Source organism: Haemaphysalis longicornis, unplaced genomic scaffold (genome assembly GCF_048455015.1).
Source record: "Haemaphysalis longicornis isolate Haplotype H1 unplaced genomic scaffold, Haemaphysalis longicornis Haplotype H1 scaffold_14, whole genome shotgun sequence".
In the NCBI taxonomy this organism is placed as follows: domain Eukaryota; kingdom Metazoa; phylum Arthropoda; class Arachnida; order Ixodida; family Ixodidae; genus Haemaphysalis; species Haemaphysalis longicornis.
Window position 1 is genome coordinate 3,511,518 of NW_027526245.1, and position 18,924 is coordinate 3,530,441.

Sequence of the window (18,924 nt, forward strand, 5' to 3'; positions counted from 1 at the left end):
CCATTCCTAAATACGTTTAATATTACCGTTTTACTGAACAACATTGACAGATACGGGCATATTTTTTAGAATTATTAGATTTAAAATGTTTCGCCTCTGAACTTGTCTCTCAAGAATTCTGTGAACTGTGGTCGGACGACTGAATCGAGGAAGAGAGAGACCAAAATTCACAAGTTTAATAAGCCCAACATAGACTATCGTCTTTAAAACAGTGAAGGCAGCATTGCAGTTAGATGCATTGGAAAGATATAATTATGGGTGGTCACAGGAGGACCTGACCAGTTTTTTCAAGGGGGACTTCCCAATCACAGCAGCTCTTTGCGGAATCAGAGACTGCTCCTAGCTCCTGAAGTGTGTTGAATGTCTAGCGGAATGGCATTCCATAACAGAGGCGTTGGATAATAGCCACGAGTGACTATCGGAAAAAAGTGCTGTTTGGAAGAAAATGTAGAAGAGGCATTGCTTGTGCGCGTAGGTGGAGTGAAACGGGTTGAGCGATGTCAATTAAAAATTACAAACAGCAGGTAAATGGCCTCATCTCACAGGGGCTCACTTGCTACCTATATTCCATGAAAGCAATCGTTGACCGAGACGGCTGCAACCGACAATTACCGGTGGTCTTCCTGGCCACCAAATCAAAGAATTTGAGGACAACAAATACCTAACTCTGGCCAACGACCACAATTTTTCCTGACTAGGTCTCAGGAACATTCCCTCCTCATCATCCTTCCCTACCTGAGTTTCTTTAAAATTTTTTGCCGACACAAGCAATACGCTATTACCATTCACTTTTTCGTATCTTGCCAAACATAAAATTGTCAAACTGCAATTCTTTTCTCGCTTCTGTTGGTGTAACCTCGCTGATCTTTGCGAGGGCAAGGTGTGGGGTGCGTTGGGAAAAATGTTTTCCTCATTTTGTGGACGCGAAGTGGCAGGTGAACCGAGAGCCACAGGCTGCATGTAGATAGATATACGTCAGGCCGAGCTCCGAGTCGGTGGCTTGTTAGGATACAGTGGCGCTGCCTCCACACTGCTGGCCCTGTCTGACACGGTCCTTGTCTGACTTTCCTTTGCGCCGAATCGTCGCTAGTGGGTGTTGTAAAAGGAAGTGTGACGGCAGTGCCGGGTTGAAGCCTGAAAAAAGCAAGCGCAATATCCCCGATGAAATTAAGCCACTGGTTGTCTCCAAAGGAAGCGGAATTCGTCAATGCCACTGCTCTAGCAAGCGGCAGTGAGTAATGACGGGGTTAGAGCGCAAAGCACGGTTGGCATGCTGTGTGAGGAGCATGCACGAAACGCTGTGTTACGGCTGCTAATGTCCAAGAAAGAAATCGTGCGGAGCTTTGTGATCGCTAAGTTGTGGATTTATGTGCTCAGGCATTCTTAGTGATCTCTCAGTCCATACGTCGGCGGTATATGCATTTTCGAAGGAATTAATAACAAGTCCTCAGTCATCCATCAAATGTCCGGGTACATGAGTTATCCACCTGATGTCCACCTGATGTCTGGGTACATCAGGTACCCCGACAATAACCATCAATGCAGGCGTTTTATGCTCTGCTCCCTCAATATTACGCAGCGAAAATAAACGTTTATAAAAAAAATAAATATTGGGTCACAATTTTGTAGTTCTTCAATTACCAGAGAACCAGAGAACCTAATAAAGGCTCTTGCCAGGAAATAAACCAATCCGGAAAGATCTAATATCATGGAAATGGGAATATACAAATCCACTTACTGCTATGGACACATTTAAACTCGAATTGAAGAACCCGTCAGAAAAGCCCGTCAGAGAACAAACAAACCAGCAGCAGCTGCTGCCGACAAATACGTGATAGAAAACATAGCAGCAAAAAAAAAAAACGAAGCACGTAAAATGCACCCCTCCCTGAACTCGTCACCAACGTATGATACAAAAGCAAGGGCTCTATGTGCAAACACAATAGAAAATAGTTCGCATTTGTACCATGCTAGAAAATTGTTTTGATCAACCAAGAGAGCCCTGATACATCTAGCGTGTATGCGTACCACCGCATAAACGTGAACTATGCCGCCATTTTATGTATACCTCATCTTCATTTCTCCTCTTGCAGGTAAGTGGAATGCAAAGTCAAAGATTTTTCAGCGGAATTCTTTGATATTACGTTAGAATAAAAATGCCAGTATTTTTCGGAAATTTAGAGAGACCTACAAGGCAGCTGAGATATTCACGCTGTTCCGCCGTCAGTCCTTCTTCGCGGCATTACACCTACAAGGTGTTATTCCACATTTAGAGGTGTGTGTTGTGCTAATACCATGATGGCAAAATATCTGACGCATCAAGTATGTGACGATTTTGGTAAGTAGAAGCTTTCGTTCTCTTACTGCTACTTAACGCCAAAGTAGGTCCCCCCGACAGTTTTACTTTGGGACCTCCTTCTGTACTAATAACTACGTGCAAAGTGTATGTACCGAAAAATGTTTACTAAAATCGTTGAAAAAAAAAATCCTTGAAAAGTGACTTTTTCCGTACACGCGGCTCCTCTCGTTCCTAAAACGAATGGCTAATTAAACGATCCACGTAGTGACCACACTGCGCATTGCTGTCTTCGCAAAGCCGCTGCTTGTGCATTATTAGGGCATTTTTGTCATCTATTAGCGATGCCCTACTGCCACAGCTCCGATAAATTTAAGGACTCGGTTCTGTTGGAATAATGTCAGCCCACCCCTGAAATTCTCAGCGCCTCATCGCCACCGCTCTCGTGTTTTCAATTTTTTCGCCCATGCTATTTGCACCCGGCTTTCATGCATTAAAACTCAGAACAAAAATAAGAACAATTTCGCATAAGACTAGGTTTGGTACCATGCAATTCCTCCTGTGATTTTTTTATTTTTTCATCAGTAGCGTATAACGCCCCAAAAATCTTGGTCGCTACAACAATGACGCGGTTATTTTTCTGGTGAAGGTGGAAAGTTTATCCTCAAAATTTTATAACGAGATTAAAGTTTATTCTCGTTATCTGTCTTCTATATACACAAATGGAGCACGGCTTAAAAAACAAGAGCGTTTCGCACAGGTATGGCGCCTTTAGAGTGGGATGTCACCCCCACCACTAAAGCACACTTGTGCTGACTGCCCCGAGCGTCGCAACTGGCGCTCTGTTCGTCGTAGGATGGTCTGTGCGGACACGCATTCCTTCATACCTTTTCGTATTCTCTTTTATCCTTTCAAGTACAATTGGCGCCAGCAAAAAAAAAACGCTTACAGAGACAAAAATATTCACCCGCCGCGGTGTCTCAGTGGCTAAGGCGTCATGCTGCGTAGCACAAGGACGCGGGTTTGATTCCCGGCCGCGGTGGTCGCTTTTGTGATGGAGGCGGAAAGGAAAAACACCCGTATGTACGAGATTTAGGCGCACTCTTAAAGATCCACAGGTGACCACAATTGATCCGGAGCCCTCCACTACGGCGCGTCTCATCGCCGGCGTTGCGTCGGTGCGTTAAACCCCACAATCAGTCAATCAACAAAAATATTCAATTCGACGGATTGTGGCTGGACGCAGTAACATAAGAAGGTAGCTGCAGTTAAAATAGGTCAAAGCTTCAGTGCTGCCCAGTACAGTGCTCTAGTGTTAACAGCGGCTGTGCAGAGCAGCTGCGCAGCTGCTCTGCAACAGTATACGTTTGCAGATCGTTCCTTCACACATGTGATCTGTACACGATGAACTGAACCGTCAACAAGTGCGTCTACAGACCGCCTTGGGCATTATTTCATGCTCAATTTTTGGGTTAAATCTGTCCCCTACAAAGGCCACCTACATGTCAGTCGCCAATTGTAGGGGCCGACGCTGGTTGTCGCAAATACCAATATGCCTGTATTGAATGGCGAACCCCTAGATACTGCTGCTCATATGAGGGTATTGGGGTTGCAAAAAAGCGTAACAGGTTCGGCAGCTTCATGGGCCCGTTTCACTCGACAAAAGTCTGCCAGCATGCTGCACTTGTTCACACGGTAACCAGAAATCGAATGTGATTAATAATCACTGCCTAAATACCTGACGAAGGCACACGCGCATTGGGCTTTATCGGGACATTGCAGCTACACTGGCCGAGGTTGAGCAGTTTCGCGTGGACCCTGAAGGACCATGCTGCGCAAGCGTGAGGAGCATTGGATTAGATTGGATTAAATTGGATTAGATTGGATTGCAGTACGGGTGTTTAGAGAATTGGGTCTGCGCATTCGCCGGTCTGCGCATTCCAGAGGAGTGACGTCATAGCCGCGGCAGATTCACTGGCGCTGGCGCGTGCCCAGCTGTGCGCCTCCGTTGCGCAGTAGCCAAGTTTGACCCTGCGCCGGAGCCGCTTGATAGCCCTTTAGCGTGGCTTCTGGAGAGCCGTGCTGCGCATGCGCGAGTAGCAGTGACTGGACTGGACGGGACTGGATTGGATTGGATTGCTGAACCTTAGCTCACGCTACGTATATCCTAGCATAGCCGAGGTGAGACTGCAGAGCTGAGACTTCCCGAGTTAGCACCGCCGAAAATAGGCGGGAAGATATGCGGAGGAGCTTTTTACACAAAGCTCTATTAATCCTGTCGAGCGGTTTCATCATCGCGGTAAAGTTGGCCTTTATTTGACCGCAGCTGGGTCGGGCCCTTCGAAACGCATAACGTGACTCGCCGGGCCCAAATCCGTTGACCGACCTCCCCGGACGGCCTCATTCGCCCAATGCACAAACAAGAACGACCGACTTGGCCGCTGTCGCCGACGCTCGCGGCTTGGCGCATGCGCTCTCCGCAGCTGGTTTGCGCCAGACCACGATACTCACCGCGTGCATACAAGGTTAGCTATGAAGAGAGTTTGGTCGGGCCATCTTCTCTGAGAGTTGCGCCAGCACTGGAGGCTTTAAGCCGCCGTCGGCAAACGGCGCCTGGCCGTTCGTCTATGAAAACGAGGGAAGCGTGACCATATCTTATACAATTATACAAAGGCCGGCTTTGGACGAATAGTGCGATTATTGCAGCTCAATCGTAGGTTCACCAAGTGATACCAAGACAAACACGCTAAGCCAAGTTTTCACTTGGCACATCCAGAGATACCTGAGCTAAGCCGCAGCCATTTTTTATTCACTGCCTGCTCAAAACTTTAAAAGCCAACCTTTCACAACGCTGATTAAAGTCAAGGCAGATCATCCCAATTTGTTTTCCGTGAGCTTGTAACCATGTTATGGCAGAAACTGCATCGCCAACCCAATACTAATAACTAATTAGACGGTGTAATGGTCGGGTGCACTAATTCCTGTAAATAAAGAATGTGCGGTAGTAGCCACTAGGGGAAACGGATTGAATAAAGTAACACGAGGAAGTTTTGTAGGCAAAAGGAGGCGTATCTAAAATATTCTGTTAAATATAGGTGCGTAATGCAACGTACTGGTTTATTTTTTGAATGGATCAAGCTTTTGAGAGGCTCGAAGGGAAAAGCTAGGCTATTCAGCCTAGGCCATTTAGGCTAGGCTATAGGCCATTTAAGGTATCACTACTGCTGGTTCCATACCCAGCGTCCAAGAAGCTTGTTTTTCAAAGGGTGCCACTTGACTTACTATTACTACAAGCTTTTTTGCTTTCTGCTAAATCATTCGCGCACCTCGCAGTAGCTGTGCACGGATAGAGCAACAGTAAAGCTGGTGGCCTCTCTTCCTTAGTCGGAGCCCCGCCTGCTTTACCTCAAATTTTCGTACTTGCCCCAAAAAGTTCTCCATGACTGGCAGGCCCGGATCATTCCTTGCGCACGCTTTCACATCTCTCCCTAAGTGCACCACGCTACCATGCGCTAGATCCCGCCGACAAGCCCAAAGCCAACGGTCGCACTTGGAATCCAAAACAAATGCTGTGCTCCCGGAATACGATGATGTCTAATCGAGCAATAAATAATAACAATCATCATCAGCCTGTCTACACCCACTGCAGGGCAATGGCCTCGGCCATGGATCTCCAGTGATCGCGGTCCTGTGATAACTGCGACCAGTTTATCCACGCGAACTTTGTGATCTCATCTGCCCATATAACTTTCTGGCGCCCTGCGACATGCTTGCATTCTCTAGGGATCCACTCTGTTACCGTACACTGTCCAACGGTTCTCTTGCCTTCGCGTTACATGCTTTCAATCGCATACACGTCTGTTTCATAACGCGAGAGGTCCACGTTCGATTCCGACCACGGGAAGAGCTCTGCGAATGTTATTGTTCCCCGCTGCTGCAAACCCCGTACCCCTCATGCCTTTAGGGTGGCCCAGTGGTTAGGTTGGCGGTCTGAAGGCGTAAAGATACCGGGTTCGACTCTCGGGACCTCCTAAACCACATTTCTTTTCGAGATGCGACGGGCTGAAACGGATCGACCCAAAAAGCTTGGTGTTGCAAGTCTGCAGGATTACGCCCACCGCAGGAAACGGTCACCGCGTTTATTAGGCAGGTTTGCAGGGCGTGCACTTGATGATTTTGATGGAAGGCCCAGGGCTCCTAGGCTAAAGAGCGCCAAAAATGTTTGTCTGTGTTTTGTGGGAGTTGTGGGGTCGGTACTTTGGTTAAAGGGTGGATATGTTAAAATGGTGTTGAAGGAACCTCCTCCTTGTGCGAGGGGTTCTTGACCATAACCGCAGCCGACGAAAGGACGCTAACACGCAAGAAACAAAAATCACCGGTGTATTCCGGCACAACCAAAGAAAAACAACGTTCGTAGAAACAGCAGCGTAAAATACAACGGCCGGTTGAACAACGCGGCACTGAATAAAGCACTGCACCGATTGTGCAGAAAAATAGTACGGCGCGTCGGTCAACCCACACAACAAAGTCCGAGTCCTTGTACCTGGCTACACTGTGCGCGCCTAACACCTGCGCTGGGTAGTTCGAGCTGGCCGGGCGTCGTGCTTCCGGTGGTGTTCGCATTGCTACTCCCATCGTGGTCGTCCGCTACAGCCGGGCTGTTCTGTCCCACTCCCTCTCGGCGCTCGTGAGCGCCGTTTTTAAGCCAGACCTGAGGATTGTGCGCATGTTCCAGGGTTTGATGGCACTACACAGGGTTTTATTCGCGCCCACTGTTCATCGCATACGCAGTCACGGGGAACATGACCCGTCGAGGTTGACGTCCTTATCTGTGTTCGACGCGCGCTCTCTTAACTGTGATCGCCATGCGCGGGTCACACTATACGTAGGGGCTGCATCCCTGCAGAGCATAGGGCCATTATGTAAGAGAAAAAGTGAATAAAAGATAATTTGGGAACGGCCGGAAATATTTGGTCCTAAAATAGGGTGCCTCTTTACTCTACGCCCCGTTAGTTCGTGCTGGTCCTCATGTATTTAACATGCACCAACTAGCCCACTTACTCCCCGTTCTTTTTAAGATATGCCTCTTGGAGAAAGGTTTTCTTTACCACCACCTTTTGCACAGGCCTGCCCGTGGCCGACCTCAGCGAGGTCGAGCTGCCTCTCCCCTCGGCCGCTAGATCCAGCGCCAGGAAAGGAGGCCTGGTGCATGATTTGGCTTCGGACAGACACGGAGAGCGTCTGGCCGCCTCTTTCAAAGATCATGGAGAGTACGTCGCTCTCTGTAGCACAACGACATCCCCTGTTTTTGAAGTGTTGCCGGGTTTCGGCACCAAAAATATATAGACAAAAGGACGTGCCGCCGACACCACTCCCGATGATTCCTTTAATCCAATGAACTCCTGATAATGATAGTGTGGTACCAGAGAGGCAGAGGCACTTCTTTTACAACATACTATCGTTATACGACGAAGTTCAACTTTCGGGGATATGTGTTGTTCTGTTATTCGGCTGCCTATATATTGTTTAACTACATGACGTTTGCTTTCTGGTTGTGTCCCAGTGTTTTTTTGTTCAGAGTTCTTGGAGTGTTCGTTAATGAGTGGTTTGATGTCATAGTAAGGCACCGGCACAACCGCAACATTTCTACATGGCACACAGTTCAACGTTTCCTACGTTTTAAACAAAAACTTGTTTAAAGGCCTACATAACTCCCATATTACCATCATAACACGCCTTCCACATACGTACTGTATTCGTCAAATATCAGGTTGCATGCAGTCGCGGGTAGTGCAAAGCACGCTAACCGAGGTGCAGCAACAAATTCGCATATAATTACTCCAATGCAGCTCTGTTTTCTACATGGTCTCTGTGGTAATGTTGTATATTACAAGGTTTTAATTCTGCGTGGTGAAAATCATGCTACTATGATTTTATTTGAATTTTTCAGGACTGGGAGATGCTATACTGTCTTTTCTGTCTCTCTCTCTTCTTTTATACTAAGGACTGGTAACCCTGACCTTTGGATGCAGTTGCAAACCAGGTTCTTTAGACTGTCTTGAGACACGAAACAATACGCCTGGAGCGCTAATGTATTACCCAGTTCCAAAAAAGCCGAAGTGTCAGCATGTACTAGTTAAGGAAGAAGCAGACTGTAAAAGCAAAGGCTTCGAGGAATATTTGCAATGCTGGTTTTGCTGCTGGTTGGTACCCTTTATTTTATTTTATTTTTACTCTCTGTTAAGCCGTCACCCAGATTTGGGGTAATCGCTCGATTAGGCCTATGTTGCATTTTCGCGTGACGGGGCATAATGCTTTTTTCGCATTTCATTGTGGAGACTGTGCTAACCTTTACAGTAGTACTTTTATACTTGTTTGAAACTCCTACAGTATAATTTCTTTTTTGTAGTAACTACCAACAAACGAAGGCCGGTGCACCATATCATGCATTGGAATAAGGCTAAACTTTAGTGCCTCTTGCCTGACGTTAACTGAAGAAATCGTAACCGCACAGTTACTCATAAAATTGCCAATCCCAGTACTAGCTTTTTGGCCACGCCCTTGGTGTTCCTACTTCACCGCATAAAAGCGCTACTTCAGTATCTGGCATAATACGCATGCCTCAAGCTGCCTGTGCTGTTGGGGGCGTTTTTTTTTTATTCTTGTTGGGATTGCTGCTGAAGCGATCAAGCGGAGGCTCTCGGTGGTTTGAATGATTGTGTCGCAGCTGACAGAGGTAACAACTTGTCCAGGCCCCCGAGTAGTACACGAGTAAAATGTAAAATGCCGAGCAAAATGCAATGACACTTAATTACCGTTTTTTCGATATGAAAAAGCATCGCTCCTAACGGAGGCGAGAGGTTGTCGGTTAAGCGTTTCTCTGATTTGCCATTTTGTTGAGGCAAGTAAACAGCGTACTGCAAAGTCGTTTCCGAACATATTTTCAACGTCATGATGGCAAGCAAGGTAGCTATTACCACTCATTTCATGATACCCAACGCTTCTTGCACCTGACTCAAAGGTGAAGAAAGTACGGCACGGCGAAGAGTGAAGTGCCAGCTAGCAAAGAAGGATTATTTTACCTAGAAAATTGAACCCGATAAACAGAAATCAGGGATTCGGCATGGCGCAAACTTTGGGGAGCCCACTGAGCAGTGTTGTGTGCGACACTGGCTGCTTGGGTACAATGCCCCTTTTCGGCAGACTGGTCGAGCTAAACAAACAAGGCGGTATTATCTATGCGATGGAAGGTAACAAATGTGCCCACCTGAGGTACCTTTGTGATAAGGTGTACCTCAGGGCTCTGGGCTGGGACCGTTACTTTTCGTGATATATATTAACGGCTTGCCTAGTAATATTTCTGCTTCAATATGTATTTTTGCTGATGATTGTGTGCTTCACCATAAAAGTACATATTCTTCTGACGTTGAATGCCTGCATTCTGATCACAACCATAGTACTTCATGTAGCAAAATCTGGAATATGGAGCTGAGGAAACCAGGACATGAGGACACCAGGGGACCACCACCCCTTCGTTTCTGCTTTCCTGACAAACCCCTTCATCCAGCTGCACCGGTCACTTTCGCCAATATATTTAGTCTCAAAGCCACAAACGGTGATGCTATGGCTGGCCGCAGCGCTATGAAGTCTGTGACCGAAAACGAATTGAATGAAGCGGGCGTCAGTAGCACGTCTAGTGAAAATGGTGTTCAAGTCCCATTTGGGAAGCGCAGGGTTGAGCTGCACGCCAGCACCTGCCACTAAACTTTCTTACCCCTTTTTCGCAGAAAAGAATGTAAGAATCTAGTTTCATGGCGAACACCTCTAAACAGTGTTTGAATAAAAAAGGATGTAAGGATGAAAGAAGAATGTAAGTGTGAGCACACTAAAAAGGGTTGAAGGTTGCTGAACAGCCTAAAATAAGGGTGCGGGCAGCGCAGCTACGCGTGGCAATGTGGATTGGCCGAGCGCGCAGAGTGACTACGGACGCATTCAACATGCGCAATTAAATTAAGAAAGAAAACCAACAGCATGCATGGTTACCACGAGTACATACTTATTTAAAAACACATTTGCTCTTGCTTTTATAGCTAGCAGAGGAACCCCCCTCCGATAGAATGGGTAGGCTTGTCGCGAAAACCAGATATTTTACTACTAATTCGGGATTATACATTTTAATGGGAGCGAAAGAAATCAGCATGCGGATTTGCAGAAACTTTTTATTTGCCAGGTAGTTATTATGTTGAATAGTTCATTGAATTTTAATAAATAGCAAACAGATATTTCCGCCATTTCAACACTCTTCAACAATTGGGTGTTAATGTTTTCTACATCCTTTTTCCCAAAAGGGTGTAAAGCTAGACATTAGGGCGTTGGAAGCTAACAGAAAAGGTGTAAAGAAAAAGGGTGTAAGAAAAGACCGCCAACGGAGAAAAAGGGTGTAGGTGACCTCCAACTTTGGAGGTATTTCCTACCTGTCTACACGGGTGGGCTAAACATGTTCTAAAAGCGGGGGGATGTTTTGTACCTCACTATGTTCAAAGCAATTTGAAATGGCATAATTTATTAGCACTGAAGCTGTGTAAGCTTGAGATAGTTTCGGTGGCGTTAGCACAAAAATACCATGAAAAAGACCTGCACTGCCTTTAAACGGTGCAGCACGCCACATGGAGTATTTAAACAGTGAAGCCGGCATTCGAGCCTGTTTGATTGCGAGCACATAAGGCACATGCTTATGCGCACCTCGTAATATACCATTTTAAATGTACCAGTACTTCAGAATTCGAAAACGCAAAAAATGGCGCAGCGTTCACTGATGGTGCAAGGACCGAGAAACAGTACAGCTGGATGTCGACCCAGCTTGGATGCGCTGTTAGTGTGGGGGCACACTGGGACAGCCTTGTAAAATCCGGCTAAACTTAGCCTCAGCACTTAGCCCAGCCTAGCAAGAACATTGCAAAACCTAACAAAACTTATCGAAGCCTAGAAAGACGTCGCCACATCTCGCAATACCGCAAGAAGCTAGTTGCTAAAAAACAGCGAAGCTGGGGGTATATCCCCTGCTCCACTGTTTTTTAGCAACTGAACACCTATTTTTTCAACACCCTACAGAAAGCCAAAAGTGCTGCAGTCCGTCAACACCCTTTTCGCCACAGATACATAGACTTCTTAATTTTAAAAGTTAAGATAGGATGATTCACGTGCCAAAGCAGACCTCGGACAATGAGGCGCAACGTAGATGGAAACGAGCGATCATTCCACACAAACAATTTCTTTTTTGCTTTTGAACATTTCTTACGAGGTGGGGAGGAGGGTATGAGGGGATGTCTTGTACTTCGTAGGGTAATCATACATGCATGCGTGGCGTTAATCAATAAAAAGCTGGACACATTTTCCACACCCTTTCAACACCCTACGAAACACTAAGGGTGTTGAAGTTTCTCAAAACCCTTTTTTCAACACAAAAAGGGTGTACAGATATGAAAGGGGTGTTGAGATTCAAGAAAACTGCTGTAATGGGCGCCCAAAATCATTTTTCCCGCTTACGCTACACTCTGTTTGGGAGAAAAGGGTGTGAAAAATCTGCAGAAATTCAGAGAATTATCTACTAATGCATAATATTCATATGCCGCTTGCCTTAAAAGTAAATTTTTAGTCAATTTTTTAGGTTTTTCTAAGGCCTGTCCTACCAATTATGATGTTTTGCGCTATTATACCCATTCGAAGTGAAACCTTCCCTAAACCTGCAATATTTTGGAAATGCAGGGCGATATGCAGTTTGCCATTTTCCTCAATGCCTTTGTGCTTTTCTTATTTTTCGGTTTTTTCTAACTTTCGTTTGACCAATTATCTTCATTTACGCTGTTATAACGATCACGTCTGGAAGTTTCGGGAAATCTGCATTATTGTGGAAATGTCGGGCGTTACACGGTTCGCTATTTTATGCAATATTTTTAAATATTTTTATTTTTTGAGTACTTCAGAAGATATTTTAACAATTTTCTCATTTGCGCTAATACACCGATTATAGGTATAACTTCCAGACAGTCAGCATTATTGTGGAAATGCAGGTCATTATACGGTTTGCCACTTTTCGTATTGCTCTATATTTTGGGGATTTATAATTTTTTTCAAAATTTTGTTCTTCCAATTATCTCTATTCACTCTGTAATAACGGCTGCAGGTTGAACTTTCCCGAAATCTGCATATTGTGGAAATGCAGGGCGTTACACGGTTCGCCATTTTAAGTATTTCTATTTATTTCTTTTTTTATGTTTTCCAAATCTCGTGAGACCAATTATTTCCATTTACGCTATTATTACAATTACAGGTGATACTTTTGCGAAATCTGCATTATTGTGGAAATACCATGCGCTATACGTTTTGCAATATTCTATAACTTTATATTTTTCTTTTTTTCAACATTTTATCTGACCATTTATCTCCATTTACGCTATTATAACGATAACATGTAGAACTTTCGCGAAATGTGCATTATTCTGGAAATGGGGCGCACACATTTCGCCATTTTCAATTCTTATGTTATATTTTTCCTATTTTTAGTTTTTCAAAATTTCGTTCGATCAATGATCTCTATTTATGCTATTATAACGATGACAGGTAGAGCTTTTGCGAAATCTGCATCATTGTGCTAATGCCCTGCGTCATACGTTTTGCAGTTTCCGTAACATTGTAACATTTTTCTTATTTTTTTTTGTTTTTCTAGATTTCGTTGGACGAATTATATCTATTTACGTTATTATAATGGAACTTTCCTGAAATCTGTATTATTGTGGCAATGCAGTGCGCCACACGGTTCGCCACTTTCCGCAATTATTTCATGTTTCTCTTATTTTTTTTTGTTTCTCAAGATTTCGTTAGACCGTTTTATGCTCCGTTTTTGCTGTTTATGCTGTTTATATAAATCTCCGTTTATGCTGTTATAACGAATATACGTAGAACTTTGAGGAAATGTTCATTAATGTGGAAATGCAGGGCATTACAGGGTTCGTCATTTTCCGTAAATATTTTATATTTTTCTTAGTTTTTTAGTTTTTTCAAGTTTCGTTAGACCAATTATATCTGTATTATAACGATTACACGTAGAACTTTTGCGAAACCTGCATCATTGCAGGAATGGCTTGCGTCATACGTTTTCCCATTTTCCATAACATTGTAATATTTTTCCTATTTTTTACTTTTTCAAGATTTCGTCCCTCTAATAATCTCCATTTACGTTGTTATAACAATCACGTTTGGAGGTTTCGCGAAATCTGTATTACTGTGGAAATGCAGGGCGTTGCACGGTTCGCCATGTTGCGTAATCCTTTCATATTTACCTTATTTTTTTAGCATTTCAAAATTTAGTTCGATCAATTATCTCCGTTTACGCTATTATAATGATTATTTGTAGAACTTTAGCGAAATCTGCATTTTTGTGGAAATATCATGCGCTATATGTTTTGTCATTTTCTGTAATCTTTGAATATTTTTGTCAATTGTTAAACCACAGCTTTCTAGCTCTACCAGCCAACGGTTCTTTCGTGGCGTGCGGGACAACAAACTCCCAACGCGGCGGAGGGGGGAAGGGGGGGCAGGGTGGCGGGAGGGGCCGGAGGGTTTCTCTCATGGAGCACACTGCACATCGCGCGGTGAATTTATCCAGCGTTCCTTGCGTGGAAGTGCCTGCTCGCTGTGGCGGCGGTGGCACGGCTTTTTCGTCTGATCTAGGGACGGTTGTTTTGGGCCTGTCTTGGCGCAGCTTAGCATCCATTGCACGATGCCATCGCATGGCTTGATTAACTTGTTCTAAAGCTCCTCCAGGGTAACCCGTACCCGACGGAAATAAGTGGTCGTACGTCAACTATACGTTAAGGATTGGTTTGCAGGGCGGGACAACAAAATGTACAAACTACATACAGACATCCGGCTGCCTGAGAAACGCTACCTTTTGCCCACTGCTTGCCACGAACGGGAGTCGGTTTTCTAAATTGCTGAATACGAATTCGGTTGTGTTTTAAGGGGCATTACACGAGGCGAAAGTAGCAACTCGTTCTGATCAATAGCGATTATGAAAGTTCCCTCAGCTTTCTCGCAATTCTCTAGCATACTAAACTAACTAGTTTAAAACGGTATAAATGGGAATCAATAAGCTAACATGCCGAATTGTTTTTGGTGTCTGCCCTTGTGTCGCGCGGTGGTGTAGCCACAAACAAGCACATCAGGATGGCTAGATCCCGCTGTCTCACCCTTCGAAAGACGCTCCTCTCCGTTTTGTTTCGACCGACTCACGGCGTTAGAGTTCAAGAGTCCGCGGCTCTAGTCTGGCCGTGGCGGACGCTGCTGCTACGTTTAGGACGCTGCCCCGACGAATTCCAGGAACGGCTGGCAGAATCACTGGTTTCACGCTTTGTAAAGCCACGTGTGTAAATTTAAGTGACGTCGCATGAACATCTGTTGCGGGTGTCATTTAAAGCTTTGCTTTATAACCACCTTCACAGCGTGGATGGAGCTTTTTCTTTTTTTAGTTTTTAAAAATTTCGTTCAACCAGTTGTCTCCGTGTACGCTATTATAACTATAACAGGCACAACTTTCGCGAAATCTGCATTATTGTGGAAATGCCATGCGTTATACGCTTTGCCATTTTCCGTTATTTTTCATATTTTTCTTATTTTTTAGTGTTTCAAAATTTTGTCCGACAAATTATCTCCATTTTCGTTATTTTAACAATTACATTTCGACCTTTCCCGAAATTTTTAACATTGTGGAAATGCAGCGCGTTACACGGTTCGCTATTTTCCGTAACATGTTATATTTTTCTTATTTTTTTTTACTTTTCCAACATTTCGTTCGACCCGTTATCTCCATTTACGGTATTATAACTATTTACAGGTAAACTTTTACGAAATCTGCATTAGTGGAAATGCATGGCGTTGTACTGTTCGCCAGTTTCCTTAATTATTGGATATTTTCTTAATTGTTTAGTTTTTCAAAATTCAGTTCTACGAATTATCTGTATTTACGCTATTGTTCCGATTAAAGGTTGAACTTCCGCGAAATCTGCATCATTGTCGAAGTGCAGGGCGTTACACGTTTCGCCATTTTCTGTGATTGTTCGTATTTTCCGCTTTTTTTTTTAGTTTTTAAAATTTCATGCGACCAGTTACCATATTATAGCGATTACAGGTGGAACTTCCGCGATATCTGCATTTTTGTGGAAACGCAGGGCGTTATGCGGTCCTGGCTGTGGGGGTACCCGCAAAGAATGCTACGCATTAAAAGTCTAGTGTGCAGGATAAGTCCGATGTTCTCCTCGTATAGCCTCAGGCCTACAGGAAAAACGATGCGCCAGAGCAAGATTAAGTTAAAATACCAGCAACTGGTCGTTCTGGTTTTGTCTGCGTGATGTTGAGATGCATACAGGTCGACCGAAAACATTTTCATGGTTCTCTTGTCAGCGCATAAAATGGCTTTGAAATGGCATCAAACCGCATGGTTGAGAAAGCACTGAGTGGTGGTACTTATCATTACAATTGTTTCTAATGTAACATAATTGGCTCACGATTGCGGTATACTCCTATATTTGGCGCAGCACCAGTGCGCTGAGGCCGCACTCACTGGTGGGTTTTCTAGACGGCAGCGATGATGAGCCTCTGCGTCGGCGGCACGAAGTGCGTCTCAGGAAGGGACCCCGAACTGCGTCTTAAGCGAACGCACATCATAGGCAGGCGCATTACCCTCTCATGTTTCGGCAAGGGTCGCGGCGTCGAGCGCCTCGTGCGGGCACGGCGCACTGCCCCCTCCTCTCTCCCCCACCGCACACTTTCGGAGAGCGCTGGCTCGCGCCACTACGGCGAACCGCCCTCCACTCCCAATTCCGCGACACTCTCCTCCTTTGCTTTCTTTCACTAGTCGGTCTTTCATTGTTCGCATTTTATTTTCCTCTTCGGTCTTGCGATCGTTTTCTCGGTCACGACGGCGAAGCGGCTCAACCCAGAGACGGGTGACAAAGGGCTGCACCCTAAAAGGTTCGTGAGCGTGTTTTAGTCGAGCAAGAAGCGCTTTTTATTGCGACAAAAGCGAAACATGGTTGACACTAGTGCATTCCTTATTTGTTCTTTTTACTGAGGTTTGCCAACCGCTTTTGATTTTCCTTTTGAAAAAAAAAAAAAAAACAGCAAGCCGTTTCGGAAATGCAGTTTCCGAAACGGCTCCCCCGTTTCGTACCTTCTCCTCATGTAGCTATGATAAGTGAACGCTTTCAATAGAAAGGGCACAATGAGTCATTGCCCGGATGCTAGCCTCTCCACTCAATAATTCGAGGAATACTTTAAAAAGAAAAAGCTGCCATATCTCCCTGTCTAATCAATTTTTGCTTGTTCAGCTACAGCAGTGATGTATTATTCGTTTGTTGGAACCACTCCCTAGTCTGCCTATTTTGATTGCTTTTATTTTGTTTCAGAACAATGGCTGGCACACACGAACGCCAGCTGCCAAGCAGTGCATTTTCAAGATATGTGTGCGCCCAATTCGAACGGCCCAGAGCCGAAGAACAAGAAGTGCGAGCCGTAGCACGGAGCTTAAATTTTTTCTCAAAATGGATATCGACCACCGACGTCATTTACCCCTCTCAAGAAAAAAGCCGCTGCATCACGTGTTTAGATATTGCTAAATGTCGATAACAGCGCTAGGCCGGGACAAAAAAAAGGCGAGACGAGACAAAGTCTGGGACGCAGCGTAAATTCTCTTCTCGCCTTTTCTTGGTGCCGTCTTTGCGAACTCTAAGCATGTGCCAACAAGCCCGCATTAACACGAGTTTTTACATTTTGTCATCACTGTTAAGGGAGAATCTATTGTAACGGCACAGTAAATAAACGCGCCATTTACCACAGCAGAACACATTTGCGGCGATATAGAAATAAGAAGGACACTGCGCTTGCATGAGTGCTTACTGTTGTAGTGTTCTCAATACCAATGATGACGAATATGTGGGTTGTAGTTACAAGGCCAAATACAATCCGCGAAACGGAGTGATTTGGAAGTAATTCAAGTAGGATACACACAAAGAAGTCCGGGAATTACGAGCTATGACATTCAATGAAAAGGAGAAATCTCCACTTCACAGAAAAGAGCCTTTATAACACACAAACGGTTTTTTAGGGGGATCCATCATCACCAACATCATCATCCTATCTCGGCCCACTGCAGGCAAAGGCCTCTCCCATTAAAACCAATTATCCCGGCCTTGTGCTAACTGCGACCAATTTATCTCCGCGAACTTCTTGATCTCATCTGCCCATCTAACCTTCTGCCGCCCCCTGCCACGCTTGCCTCCTCTAGGCTTCCACTCTGTTACCCTTAATAATCAACTGTTATCTTGCCTTTCCATTACATGCCCTGCCCACGCCCATTTGTTCTTCTTAATTTCTACTAATATGTCCTTAATGCGCGTTTGTTCCCTGACTCACTCCGTTCTCTTCTTGTCCCCTCATGTTACCTATCATATTCCGTTCCATTTCTCGCTGAGTCGTTCTCAATTTAAGTTGAACCCTCTTACCGAGCCTCCAAGTTTCTGCCCCGTAGGTGAGTACCGGTAGTATGCACGACTTCCGCGACTTCCCAAAGAGTGACAGCGAGCCGCCTCTTGAAAAATCAATTTTTAGGCGAAATTTATTTGGCTAGTGTTCTAGGTATATTTCATGTATGCGAACGAAAAGTCGCGTATCTGAAGATTGAGGCATTCTGTAGCGCTGGGCGTTGGACAACGAATCTCCTGGTGTATGTACCGTGAGAACGCAGTCACCTCCAAAGCCACACGCAGTTCTTGAACTGAGGTATACCCGTCTCAACACTCGATACGTATCAACAGTAGATTAGTCAATATGATTCAGACTTTGCACAGTCATTAGAGTCAAAATAGAAGGGTGCGGGTAAGTGCACGTGTCTTTCCTGAGAATGCGTTTCGTCAACTTTTTCTGAATTCGGTGCCACCTCGCTGTTGCATGTTTAGAGAAGCTTCACTGGTCATATACTTTGACCTTGAATTGGTAGGTATTGGTTTTCAATTATTTCGCGCAGAATTAAAAGCTATCAATCTACATTTAAACTACTATAACCCGTGCATGTCTCAGCCTGATCAAATATGAATTTATATTTGCAGCGAATATACATTTTTATGCAGTAATATTACCACTTCACGCGCACCGGGTAACTGAAACCTGCTCGAAGCATTTGAAAGGTTCGGCGTTTCTGTGTGGACTCAACAAGCAAACCCGTCTGTCCATGTGGGGCGTTTGATATGGCACACGTGCCCCACATACCATAAGTGCACTATTAAATGCCCCTGCGGTCTTCATATTTTCATATACTAGCACTCATACTGGCATGAGAAAAATGTATTTCCCAAGGAAATCGACAAAACGGCTGTAACGGTCTCGCAGTTGAGTGTTACAGTAATCAATTGTCGCCGACACGATTCCATGGCCCAGAAGAGAAGGTGAGAGAGAAAGACACAAGACAAGTAGGCGGTCACTTAAACAAGGATTTAATATCACTCGCCAAGAACAAGCATCAGTATATGTGAGCTTCCAACACAAGAGTTCTATGCCATTTATGTGGGGTTTTGTTT

At 44.8% G+C, this 18,924-nt stretch overlaps 1 long non-coding RNA gene across 1 annotated transcript; it reads left to right on the top strand.

Moving 5' to 3' along the window:
- The first annotated feature begins 1,930 nt into the window (after positions 1-1,930).
- LOC144164953 (uncharacterized) lies at positions 1,931-17,193 on the top strand. Its single transcript, XR_013321266.1, has 3 exons — positions 1,931-2,093; positions 8,301-8,499; positions 16,759-17,193. It is a non-coding gene; the product is annotated as an uncharacterized LOC144164953 (long non-coding RNA).
- The last annotated feature ends 1,731 nt before the right edge of the window (positions 17,194-18,924 follow it).